This window comes from Elephas maximus, chromosome 20 (genome assembly GCF_024166365.1).
Source record: "Elephas maximus indicus isolate mEleMax1 chromosome 20, mEleMax1 primary haplotype, whole genome shotgun sequence".
NCBI classification, from domain to species: domain Eukaryota; kingdom Metazoa; phylum Chordata; class Mammalia; order Proboscidea; family Elephantidae; genus Elephas; species Elephas maximus.
In genome coordinates this window covers 46,260,067-46,273,601 of record NC_064838.1, presented here as the reverse complement: position 1 = coordinate 46,273,601, position 13,535 = coordinate 46,260,067, and the positions used below count along the sequence as shown (strand labels likewise).

At 40.8% G+C, this 13,535-nt stretch overlaps 1 protein-coding gene across 10 annotated transcripts in view; it reads left to right on the top strand.

The window, feature by feature from the left end:
• Positions 1-13,535, top strand: part of ULK4 (unc-51 like kinase 4) — a 710,695-nt gene that overhangs the window by 173,469 nt on the left and 523,691 nt on the right. The window lies entirely within an intron of this gene.

Below are 13,535 nucleotides of genomic sequence, written 5' to 3'. Positions count from 1 at the left end.
TCATCTGGTGTGATTTCCCTATGTGTTATAAATCCTACCTCTATGATATTAATGAGGTGGGATTATCGTTTTCGTCGTTAGGTGCTGTCCTGTCGCTTCCGACTGATAGAGACCCTGTCCTGTGCCATCTTCACGATCATTGTTAAGCCCATTGTTGCAGCCACTGTATCACTTCATCACATTGAGGGTCTTCCTCTTTTTCTCTGACCCTCTACCAAGCATGACGTCCTTCTCCAGGGACTGATCCCTCCTGACAACATGTCCAAAGTATGTGAGACTTAGTCTTGCCATCCTTGCTTCTAAGGAGCATTCTAGTTGTACTTCTTCCAAGATAGGTTGGTTCGTTCTTTTGGCAGTCCATGGTATATTCAGTATTCTTCTCCAGCACCACAATTCAGAGGTGTCAATTTTTCTTCAGTCTTCCTTATTCATCGTCTAGCTTTCACGTGCATAGGAGGTGATTGAAAACACCATGGGTTGGGTCAGGTGGACCTCAGTCTTCAGGGTGACATCTTTGCTTTTCAATACTTTAAAGAGGCCTTTTGCAGCAGATTTGCCCAATGCAACGTGTCTTTTGATTTCTTGACTGCTGCCTCCATGGGTGTTGATTGTGGATCCAAGTAAAATGAAATCTTTGACAACCTCAGTCTCCTCTCCGCTTATCATGATGCTACTTATTGGTCCAGTTGTGAGGATTTTTGTTTTCTTTATGCTGAGGTGTAATCCATACTGAAGGCTGTGGTCTTTGATCTTCATCAGTAAGTGCTTCAGGTCCTCTTGATTTTCAGCAAGCAAGGTTGTGTCATCTGCATAACGCAGGTTGTTAATGTTTCTTTCCTTCAATCCTGATTCCCCGTTCTTCTTCATGTAGTCCAGCTTCTTGGATTATTTGCTTGGCATACGGATTGAGAGGTGGAATTAGCAGCAGTTAATGAGGCAGGATTCAAATCTACAAGATTAGATTGTGCCTTAAGTCAGTCTCTTTTGAGATATAAAAGAAAGAAATGAGCAAAGATATGAGGACCTCATACCACCAAGAAACAAGAGCCAGGAGAATAGTGCATCCTTTGTCCCCAAGTCCCTACGCTGAGCAGCTCCTTGACCAGGGAAGGTGATTACAAGGACCTTCTTCCAGAGCCGACAGAGAAAGCAAGCCTTCCGCTGGAGCTGACACCCTGAATTTGGACTTGTAGCCTACTAGACCATGAGAGAATAAATTTCTCTTTGTGAAAGCCATCCACTTTTGGTATTTCTGTTACAGCAGCACTAGGTAACTAAGATAGTATGGTATCTTTTGGGGATATAGCTGGGTGTTTTTAAACACTTAGGTTTGAAGAATCATGCCAGGAGAAGAGTACGTTTGATTCGATAGGTGGTAAATAGAAATACCAAAGTAAAAGTGGGAGCAATAACTTGATTTTCTTCTAAGGTAGAGTTTTTAAAACTGGAACTGGAAACACCTTGGGACTACCAAGACATTCCAGTGGGACCTTGTTGGGACTATGACATTTTGGTTTCAAAAAACTCCCTGGAGGTGACAGTAGAAAACTGCTGTAGTGGATAGGTTACTGGATTTGGTTTGTCATATTTTTAGTGTTCCCTGACTGCTCATGTTAGCTCCCTCCTTTGGTTCGTGATGTGGTTCAAGTGAATTCATTTTAATTTTCAAGCATGTGTGGTTTTGCATTTTTTTTTTTTATTTTGATTGGTTGTCTACCCGTTTTGCTCGTATGGTTATAATGACTCGGTGTAAAGGAAAATTTTGTATAAAGATGTATTAACATGGTTGTATTGATTTAATAGTCCGTTGAACAAATACAACCCTTTCTCATGTGATTGAAATACTCTTTTCAATTACCAGTCTCATCAGGACCCTTGCACTATAATGCAGCCTCAATGTGTTTCTCTAGCCAGCTCCTGCTTCACTTTTCACTGTGGTAGTTTCATACCGTATCCTCTTTCCTGAAACCTCCATTCCTGCGCCTCCCTCCTGCATTCTCAGTAGATGACCCTTCCACATGTACTGCCCATGTTTCTTCAGATCTTCATGTTCCCTTCTTGGGAACCTAACTCAAATAGTTATTTTTGCTCTTTCCTAAATCTTCAATCTGTCCTCTTCTAAAACAAATCAAACCCACTGCTGTTGAGTCGATTCTGACTCATAGCGACCCTGAGGTACAGAGCATAACTGCCCCATAGGGTTTCCAAGGCTATAATCTTCACGGAAGCAGAGTGCCACATCTTTGGCTTGTGGGTTCGAACCGCCAGCCTTTTGGTTAGCAGCTGAGTGCTTAACCAGTGCACCGTCAGGGCTCCTCCTTCTCTCCTAGATCCTTCTCATCAACACTAAGGTAATATTTACTCTGCTCCATTTAACAAACAAAAAATCACATACACATACATCCAAAAATTTCTTTAGGGTGCATACCCCCCCCTTTACAACCTGACTTCTTCGGAGAGTTATCAGCACAAAACTGTTGCTGCTTTCTGGCCTCTGTTTATTCCTCAGCCCAGTCTGTTGTATGTACTAAACATGCCACTCAAGCCGATGTTGCTAAGGTCCTGATGATGGCGTTCGTGTTGCTAATTCCTGTGGATACTTATGGATATTTTTCAGTTCTTATATTTAAGGAACTCTGCTCTATGAGTCAGAATTGACTTGAGAGCAATAGGTTTTTTTGGGGGTGAAACAATGATTAAGCACGTGACTGCTAACCGAAAGGTTGGTGGTTTGAACCACCTAGAGGCTCCACAGGAGAAAAGACCTGGCTGTCTGTTACATACACATCTGGTTCAAAAACGTACGGTATTAATAATTACAGGGAACCCATCAGAAAGAGTTACTCAGCCCACCAGCGAACTTTCTCAAGGCATCCTTGAATCCTTGAATCATATCTTTAAGACATCCATTTTAATCCAGAAGCTTTGAAAGCATCTATCTTGCTTTATATTATCATTTTTACCTTCGTATTCAGCATGGTTTCTTTCTTGGCAAACTTTTTCCAACTGTTCCCACTAAAGTCTTGTACGTTTTGGCTATTTCTCCATCTGACCCATCGATCTCTACTGTTTCATCTTCAGCTTGTTATACTTTGTTGTTTGCATTCATCTGAATTATTAATTACTCACTGAAATTTTGCCAATTGTCCCAGCAATGCTTTTTGTTCCAGGATTCTATCTAGGATCATGCGTTGTATTTAATTTTCATCCCTCTGTAATCTCCCCCAGTCTGGAATTGTTCCTCAGTCCTTCCCTGTATTTTATGTCATTTATAGTTTTTTTTTTTTTAAAGTACAGAGGTTTGGTTTTGTAGGATGAGGACAAAGCTGATGTTTCTCATGGAAGTGATCAGACCTTTCATTCTTGGGAGGGGAGGTAGGGAAGAGATGCTGTCCTCTCCTCCATGTGTCAGGCCAGGAGGCACACAAGGGCAACCCGCTTCACCACTGCAGATATTAACCTGGATCACCGGCTTGGTTTCTCGCCATTGTATTCTCACCATTTTCCCTCTTTATTTGATTGATATTTTGTGGGGAGGTATTCTGTTAATTGGATGATATTCTCTTACCTCATTAAACCTCTTTAGTATCCACTGCTGACTCCTACCTGTGTCACATGCCTTTCCAGTGGTTGTCAGATGATCATTTATTTGTATCATTTCTTCCACATCGCCGGTTCACAAACATACTGCTGACTCCTACCTGTGTCACATGCCTTTCCAGTGGTTGTCAGATGATCATTTATTTGTATCATTTCTTCCACATCGCCGGTTCACAAACATTTTCTATAAAGGGCCAGATAATAAATATTTTGGCTTTTAAGACCACATATGGTCTCTCTCGCATCTTCTTCCTTAATTTTTTTGTTTTTGAATTTTTTTTTACAACCCTTTAGACATGTAAAAACCGTTTTTAGCTCATGAGCTGTACCAAAACAGGTCTTGGGCCTTCATTGTAATTCTGTTTTAACTGTACATATGTGGGAAAAACCTGTTGAACTCATTGTGATAATTCCAATTTTGATCTAATACCTTGGGGTTGTTTCTACCTTTCCCTCTCTGTACATCCCTTCTCAGGGAGAGACCTGGTACATTGACTGATTCGTTCAGTGTAGCAAACTTCAGTTTACTCTGGCTGTCTCCTCTGTGTTACCGGCCACCTCCTTTGCTGCAACTGTCCTGCTTCCCCTGCCCCCTCTGCTCAGCACTCGCTTCCCCCTTATTGCTCCACTTCCTCAGACTTTGACATATTGAGACTGGGAAGGGAAGGTAAAGGAAGGTGGGTGATGAAAGGTTAGAAGTCACCTTTGATGCTTTCCTCTCCCTTAAATCCTTCTGCCTCACTGTTTACAACCAAGTAGTCATCCTGTCCTGTGGTTCTAATTCTTAAGTATCTCTAGGATCTGCCTACCTCTCTCTGCAGCTGTCCTGCTACCCTCATAGCCCAGGCCATCAGCATCTCTTTCCTGGATCATTGTAATAGCCTGCTGAATGATCTCCCCACATCCAGCTTTGTGCCCCACCAGTCTACCATACAGAGTGAAATTCATAAAAATCAGATCTTCTCCTCTCACTTTTCTGTTTAAACTTTTCAACAGCCCTCCATTTTTTTTTTTTTTTTTCTTTTTTAAAGGACCGACAATACTTTATTCCAAGTACTAGGTAGAAGTTGAGACTTGAGGAGGGCTTTCAGTTTCAAGGTAATCTGTCTTTAATGTTAAAAACAATCAGTACATTTGGCTTTGTAAATTAGTTATTTTTGTTCATTACAATTCCATATAGATTGCAAACACCTTGAAAGCATGGACTGTTTTGTTCCTATCTCTGTCAGTTTGATGCCAGGTCTTTGATCACAGGTTTAGGGCTTTTCCTGCATAGATTAAGAGAGAGCCTCTTATCCCATGAGTCAGTAGAGGGGAGGAGTTAGTAACATCACGCTCAGGAAAAATGGGTCACAGAGGCCCTGCTAATAACAAAAGAGGGGAAATACAGTATGAGGTCATTGCTCAGGGTATCAGAAGTAAGGTTATTCTTAATGTTACAATCTTAAGAAAATTGCACCTGCCTTTAAGCAGATTTACATGAGGATTTTTTTAAAAATAATTTTTATTGTGCTTTAAGTGAAAGTTTACAAATCAAGTCAGTTTCTCAAACAAAAACCCATATACACCTTGCTACACACTCCCAATTACTCTCCGCCTAATGAGACAGCACACTCCCTCCCTCCACTCTCTCTTTTCGTGTCCTTTTAACCAGCTTCTAACCCCCTCCACCCTCTCATCTCCCATCCAGGCAGGAGATGCCAACCTAGTCTCAAATGTCCACCTAATCCAAGAAGCTCACTCCTTACCAGCACCCCTCTCCACCCCATTGTCCAGTCCAATCCATGTCTGAAGAGTTGGCTTCTGGAGTGGTTCCTGTCCTGGGGCAACAGAAGGTCTGGGGGCCATGACCACCGGGGTCCTTCCAGTCTCAGTCAGACCATTAAGTCTGGTCTTATGAGAATTTGGGGTCTGCATCCCACTGCTCTCCTGCTCCCTCAGGGGTTCTCTCTTGTGTTCCCTGTCAGGGCAGTCATTGGTTGTAGCCAAGTACCATCTAGTTCTCCTGGTCTCAGGATGATGTAGTCCCTGGTGCATGTGGCCCTTTCTGTCTCTTGGGCTCGTAATCATCTTGTGTCCTTGGTGTTCTTCATTCTCCTTTGATCCAGGTGGGTTGAGACCAATTGATGCATCTTAGATGGCTGCTTGCTAGCGTTTAAGACCCCAGACGCCATTCTTCAAAGTGGGATGCAGAATGTTTTCTTAAAAGATTTTATTATGCCAGTTGACTTAGATGTCCCCTGAAACCATGGTCCCCAGACCCCTGCCCTGACTACGCTGGCCTTCGAAGCATTCAGTTTCTTCAGGAAACTTCTTTGCTTTTGGTTTAGTCCAATTGTGCTGACCTCCCCTGTATTGTGTGCTGTCTTTCCCTTCACCTAAAGTAGTTCTTACCTACTATCTAATTAGTGAATGCCCCTCTCCCACTCTCCCTCCTTCCCCCGTCTCGTGACCACAAAAGAATGTTTTCTTCTCAGTTTAAATTATTTCTCAAGTTCTTATAATAGTGGTCTTATACAATATTTGTCCTTTTGAAACTAATTTCACCTAGCATAATGCCTTCTAGGCTACTCCATGTTATGAAATGTTTCACAGATTCCTCGCTGTTCTTTAACGATGCATAGTATTCCATTGTGTGAACATACCATAATTTATCCATTCATCTGTTGATGGGCACCTTGGTTGCTCCCATGTTTTTGCTATTGTAAACAGTGCTGCAGTAAGCATGGGTGTGCATATATCTGTTTGTGTAAAGGCTCTTATTTCTCTAGGCTATATTCCAAGGACTGGGATTGCTGGATCATATGGTAGTTCTACTTCTAACTTTTTATGGAAGGGCCAAATCGATTTCCGAAGTGGTTGTACAATTTGACATTCCCACCAGCAGTGTAGAAGTGTTCCAGCCTCTCCACAGCCTCTCCAACATTTATTATTTTGTCTTTTTTGGATTAATGCCAGCCTTGTTGGAGTGAGATGAAATCTCATTGTAGTTTTGATCTGCATTTCTCTAATGGCTAATGATCATGAACATTTCCTCATATATCTGTTAGCTACCTGAATGTCTTCTTTAGTGAAGTGTCTATTCATATCTTTTGCCCGTTTTTTAATTGGGTTATTTGTCTTTTTCTTGTTGAGTTTTTGCAGTATCATGTAGATTTTAGAGATCAGGCGCTGATCAGAAATGTCATAGCTAAAAACTTTTTCCCAGTCTGTAGGTAGTCTTTTTACTGTTTTGGTGAAGTCTTTGGATGAGCATAAGTGTTTGATTTTTAGGAGCTCCCAGTTATCTAGTTTTTCTTCTGCGTTCTTTACAATGTTTTGTATACTGTTTATGCCATGTATTAGGGCTCCTAACGTTGTCCCTATTTTTTCTTCCATGATCTTTACTGTTTTAGATTTTATATTTAGGAGTTTGATCCATTTTGAGTTAGTTTTTGTGCATGGAGTGAGGTAGGTCTTGTTTCATTTTTTTTGCAGATGGATATCCAGTTATGCCAGCACCATTTGTTAAAAAGACTGTCTTTTCCCCATTTAACTGTTTTGGGGCCTTTGTCAAGTATCAACTGCTTATATGTGGATGGATTTATGTCTGGATTCTCAATTCTGTTCTGTTGGTCTGTGTATCTGTTGTTGTACCAGTACTAGGCTGTTTTGACTACTGTGGCGGTTTAATAGGTTCTAAAATCAGGTAAAGTAAGGCCTCCCACTTGGTTCTTCTTTTTCAGTAATGCCTTATTTATCTGGGGCATCTTTCCCTTCCATATGAAATTGGTGATTTGTTTCTCCATCTCCTTAAAGAATGTCCTTTGGATTTGGATCGGAATTACATTAAATGTATAGATTGCTTTTGGTAGAATAGACATTTTTATGATGTTAAGTCCTCCTATGCATGAGCAAGGTATGTTCTTCCACTTATGTAAGTCTCTCTTGGTTTCTTGCAGAAGTGTACTGTAGTTTTCTTTGTATAAGTCTTTTACATCTCTGGTAAGATTTATTCCTAAGTATTTTGTCTTCTTGGGGGCTACTGTAAATGGCATTGATTTGATGATTTCCTCTTCAGTGTTCTTTTTGTTGGTGTAGAGAAATCCAGTTGATTTTTGTATGTTTATCTTGTATCCCGATACTCTGCTGAACTCTTCTCTTTGTTTCAGTAGTTTTCTGGAGGATTCCTTAGGGTTTTCTGTGTATAAGATCATGTCATCTGCAAACAGAGATACTTTGACTTCTTCCCTGCCAGTCTGGATGCCCTTTATTTCTTTATCTAGCCTAATTGCTCTGGCTAGGACTTCCAGCACAATGTTGAATAAGAGTGGTGATAAAGGGCATCCATATCTGGTTCCCGATCTCAGCGGGAATGCTTTCAGGCTCTCATCATTAGGGTGATGCTGGCTGTTGGCTTTGTATAAATGCCCTTTATTATGTTGAGAAATTTTCCTTCTATTCCTATTTTGCTGAGAGTTTTTATCATGAATGAGTGTTGAACTTTGTCAAATGCCTTTTCTGCATCAGTTGATAAAATCATGTGATTCTTGTCTTTTGTTTGATTTATGTGGTGGATTACATTAATTGTTTTTCTAATGTTGAACCATCCCTGCATACCTGATATGAATCCCACTTGGTCATGGTGAATTATTTTTTTGATATGTTGTTGAATTCTATTGGCTAGAATTTTGTTGAGGATTTTTGCATCTACATTCATGAGGGATATAGGTCTATAATTTTCTTTTCTTGTGGTGTCTTTACCTGGTTTTGGTATCAGGGATATGCTGGCTTCATAGAATGAGTTTGGTAGTATTCCATCCTTTTCTGTGCTCTGAAATACCTTTAGTAGTAGTGGTGTTGACTCTTCTCTGAAAGTTTGGTAGAACTCTTTAGTGAAGCCGTCCGGACCAGGGCTTTTTTCTGTTGGGAGTTTTTTGATTACCTTTTCAATCTCTTTTTTTGTTATGGGTCTATTTAGTTGTTCTACCTCTGTGTTAGTTTAGGTAGGTAGTGTGTTTCTAGGAATTCATCCATTTTTTCTAGGTTTTCAAATTTGTTTGAGTATAGTTTTTCATAGGAATCTGATACGATTCTTTTAGTTTCCATTGGGTCTCTTGTAATATCGCCCGTCTCATATCTTATTTGGGCTCTTTGCTTCCTCTCCTGTTTTTCTTTTGTCAGTTTGGCCAATGTTTTATCAATTTTGTTGAGTTTTTTAAAAAACCAGCTTTTGGTCTTGTTAATTCTTTCAATTGTTTTTCTTTTTTCTATTTCATTTAGTTCAGCTCTAATTTTTATTATTTGTTTTCTTCTGGTGCCTCTGGGTTTCTTTTGTTGCTCTCTTTCTATTTATTCAAGTTGTAGGGATAGTTCTTTGATTTTGGCCCTTTCTTCTTTTTGGATGTGTGCATTTATTGTTATAAATTGGCCTCTGAGCACCGCTTTTGCTGTGTACCAAAGGTTCTGATAGGAACCTTCATTCTCATTGGATTCTATGAATTTCTTTATTCCATCGTTAATGTCTTCTATAATCCAGTCTTTTTTGAGCAGGGTATTGTTCAGTTTCCAAGTGTTTGATTTCTTTTCCCTGCTTTTCCTGTTATTGATTTCCACTTTTATGGCCTTATGGTCAGAGAAGATGCTTTGTAATATTTCAGTGTTTTGGATCCTGCTAAGGCTTGCTTTATGACCTAATATGTGGCCTATTCTAGAGAATGTTCCATATGCACTAGAAAAGAAAGTATAGTTGGTTGCTGTTGGGTGGAGCGTTCTGTATATGTCTTCGAGGTCAAGTTGGTTGATTGTGGCATTTAGATCTTCCGCGTCTTTATTGAGCTTCTTTCTGAATGTCCTGTCCTTCACCAAAAGTGGTGTGTTGAAGTCTCCTACTATTATTGTGGAGCTGTCTATCTCAGCTTTCAATGCTGATAGAGTTTGTTTTATATATCTTGCAGCCCTGCCACTGGGTGCATAAATATTTAATGTGGTTATATCTTCTTGGTGTATTGTCCCTTTAATCATTACATAGTGTCCTTCCTTATCCTTTCTGATGGATTTAACTTGAAAGTCTATTTTGTCAGAAATTAATATTGCCACTCCTGCTCTTTTTTGATTGTTGTTTGCTTGATATATTTTTTTCCATCCTTTGAGTTTTAGTTTGTTTTTTCTCTAAGTCCAAGGTGTGTCTCTTGTAGGCAGCATATAGAGAGATCTTGTTTTTTAATCCATTCTGCCACTCTCTATCTCTTTATTGGTGCATTTAGTCCATTTACATTCAGGGTAATTATGGATAGGTATGAATTTAGTGCTATCATTTTGATATCTTTTTTTGTGTGTTGGCAGCTTCTTTTTCTCACTTGATTTTATGTGCTGGGTAGATTATCTTTATATATTGTCCTTTCCTCATATTTGTTGTTGTTGATTTTGTTTCTGCTGAGTCTGTATTTTTCCCTTGTATTTTATTTTGATGAGTAGGATAGTTTGTCTCCTTTGTGGTTACCTTATTTTTTACCCCTGTTTTTCTAAATTTAAAACTATTATTTCTTTGTATCGCTGTGTATCTTCCTCTCCATATGGAAGGTGTACGATTACATTTCTTAGTCCCTCTTTATTATTTTAATGTTGTTTTCTTTTATATAATAACATTGTCATTACCCTGTGTTAGGTTTTTTTTTGTTTTTAATCTCGCTTTTTTTTTTTTAGATTTCTCTGTCTGGGTTGATTTCTGGTTGCTCTGCCCAGTGCTCTAGTCTTGGATTGATACCTGATATTATTGATTTTCTAACCAAAGAACTCCCTTTAGTATTTCTTGTAGCTTTGGTTTGGTTTTTATGAATTCCCTCAACTTGTGTTTATCTGGAAATGTCTTAATTTCACCTTCATATTTAAGAAACGGTTTTGATGGATATATGATTCTTGGCAGGCAATTTTTTTCCTTCAGTTTTTTAAATATGTCATCCCATTGCCTTCTTGCCTGCATGGTTTCTGCCGAGTAGTCCGAGCTTATTCTTGTTGGCTCTCCCTTGTTAGGTGACTTTTCTTTTATCCCTTGCTGCTCTTATAATTGTCTCCTTATCTTTGGTTTTGGCAAGCTTGATTATATGTCTTGGTGACTTTCTTTTAAGATCTACCTTATGTGGAGTTCGATGAGCATCTTGGATAGATGTCTTCTCATCTTTCACAATATAAGGGAAGTTTTCTGCCAACAAATCCTCAACAGTTTTCTCTGTATTTTCTGTTATCCCTCCCTGTTCTGGTACTCCAATCACTCGTAGGTTATTTCTCTTGATAGAGTCCCACATGATTCTTAAGGTTTCTTCATTTTTTTTAAATTCTTTTATCTGATTTTTCTTCAAATATATTAGTGCCAAGTGATTTATCTTTCAGTTCAGAAATTGTAGCTTCTACTTGCTCAATTCTGCTCCTCTGACTTTCTGTTGAGTTATCTAATTCTGTAATTTTATTGTTAATCTTCTGAATTTCTGATTGCTGTCTGTCTGTGGATTTTTCCAGCTTATTAAACTTTTCGTTATGTTCCTGAATAATCTTTCTGAGTTCTTCAGTTGCTTTATGTGTGTGTTGCTTGACTTGTTCTGCATATTGCCTCATTTCCTTCCTGATGTCTTGAAGGGTTCTGTATATTAAACTTTTGTATTCTGCATCTGGTAATTCCAGGAATGCACTTTCGTCCAAAAGATCCCTGGATTTTTTGTTTTGAGAACCTGTTTAGGTGATCGTGGCCTGTTTCTTTATGTGACTTGATGTTGACTGTAGTCTCCGAGCCATCTATAAGTTATTGTATTAGTTTATGCTTGCTTACTGTGTTGTAGCTGCATGCTTTGTTTTGTTTAGGTATACCCTTATGGGTTGCTTGAGTGAGCTAGCTTGAGTATTTTTGCCTTTGGAACTCTGGTGTCCTGTCCCCAGCTGGCTAGAGCTGCTATCAGGTATATCAGTCTAGTAGTCCATTCAGTTTTCTTGTATGAATTCAGCTCAGGTTTCCAGGTAGCTGATATCAAGTGTGTGATATAGGCTCCATCCTACAGTCTTAGAGGGGCAGGGGTGATTGGCACATATACCTGTATCTGATTTCAGCAGGGCGTCACTCTGTGAACAAGGCAGGGGGCTGAGAACTGACCCCTAAGTGTCTCTGAGGAAAACGCATCTCTGTTCCCTAGAGCGTGCTGGTGGGTGGGCTCTGCAGATGGACCATGGGCACCCAAAGTTTTTTGTTGTAAAGACTGGGAGGTACCAGTTATCCCTGGATCCCTGTCGTGGGTAGCTGGGCAACCCAAGTGGAGCCACCAGTCCTTAGGTCCCTGTTGTGGTTAGGTGAGTACCTTGTTTAATAGGCAAAGCAATGTCAAACGTCAAGCACCCACCTCTCCACCACACAGCTGAAATGGTTGGAGTTTGCCAACAAGGGCCTATTCTCCCGAAATAGGCCCACACAGGTCCATGCAGAAGGGAAAGGTGCTCAGTGTCCACGGACGGGTTATGCCTGGACAGGAGCCGCTTCTGTCCTGAGCTCCCCCAGTTAATGGAGCTAGCAAATTATCTTTTCCCCTCAGTTGAAAATTTTTTCCTTCCCCAAGGCCGGGAGGACAGCTGTAGGTGCTCACCAGGGTGTATCTCAGGCCCAGGGATTCAGCTGCTGAAGCTGGCTTGGGGTGATGGGGTGCAGTAAAATATACGCAAGTACTTAGCTTTTGCCGAGAGTGCCCTCCTCCTCTGTTTCCAGAGCTGTGAGTGGGCTGTGTGGCTGGCTGCTTCTCCCTGAGGAAACTGCGGCCGAACACTAGGACCAGCCCCCCCCCACCGCCAGCGCTCTGGGAATGGTGTCTGAGGGCTCCCCGCGATTCAGGCCTCGTAACTCCTCTCCGCTTCTGAACGGTCTCTACCTTCCCCTGCCCCTCAGTTTGTTGTCTAAGCTTGCCTTTGGTGCTCAGGGCTCCCAGCTTGTCCAAAATATAGTTGTTTCACTTGTTTTTTCAGGTCTTTGTTGTAAAGAGGGCTCGATGGAAGTGTCTGTGTATTCTGCCAATTTGGCTCCGCCTCCTACATGAGGATTTTTAAAGACTGAAGCTATAGAAGCTGAGAATATGCATTGTGAAAACACTTAACACAAATTCCTAGCAGAGAATGACAGTTGCTTCCTCTCCAAGATGTCTTACAGAGCTGAACTTGCTCCTCACTTTCCGTTTCCATAATCACCTCTCGTGAAGGTACTCTGGAAGTATTGTACCCATTTGGTGATCAAGATTAGAATTCTTCACATGGCTTTCAAGACCATACTACCTCTTGTGACTCATGTGATAATACTCAATCACTCATACACTGTGCCCTCGACCAAATTTGTCTTCTGAGACTTGAATTTTCAAGTACTTTCTATCTCAGGATCTTTACTTTTGCTATTCCGTGTGCAACGAAAGCTCTCTGCTGGCTTTTCACATGGCCTACTCCTCCTCATTCAGAGCTCAGCTTAAAATCACCTCCTCAGTTAGGACATCCCTGGTCATGGCTGCTGCCTCTCTGGTTAACTGTCATATCTCTTTTTATTTTCTGTCACAGTGATGAGCACTGTTGTATTTATTTAACTTGTGTATGCACAGTTTGCTTGACTAGAGTGTCAGCTCCAGGAAGGCAGGAGCCCTGTTCATCTTGTTTCCTGCTTGAACACAATGGTGGATGCTCAGTAGATCTTGTTGGCCAAATGAATGAATGCGCGAGCAGCGTGGCAGGATGGTGTTGCTCGGTGCTGAGGTAACAATCTGTTCCTTATTCTCCCTGGAACCGTCAGCCTCCTAGTCACCTCTTGGCACCATAGAAGGTGAGCAAAAGAGAGGAGGACCCTTGGCTAGGTGGATTGACACAGGCAGGCTGCAGGGATGGGCTCTACATAGCAATGATTTGAGGATAACTGAGGACTCAACAGTGTTTCGTTCCCTTGTACA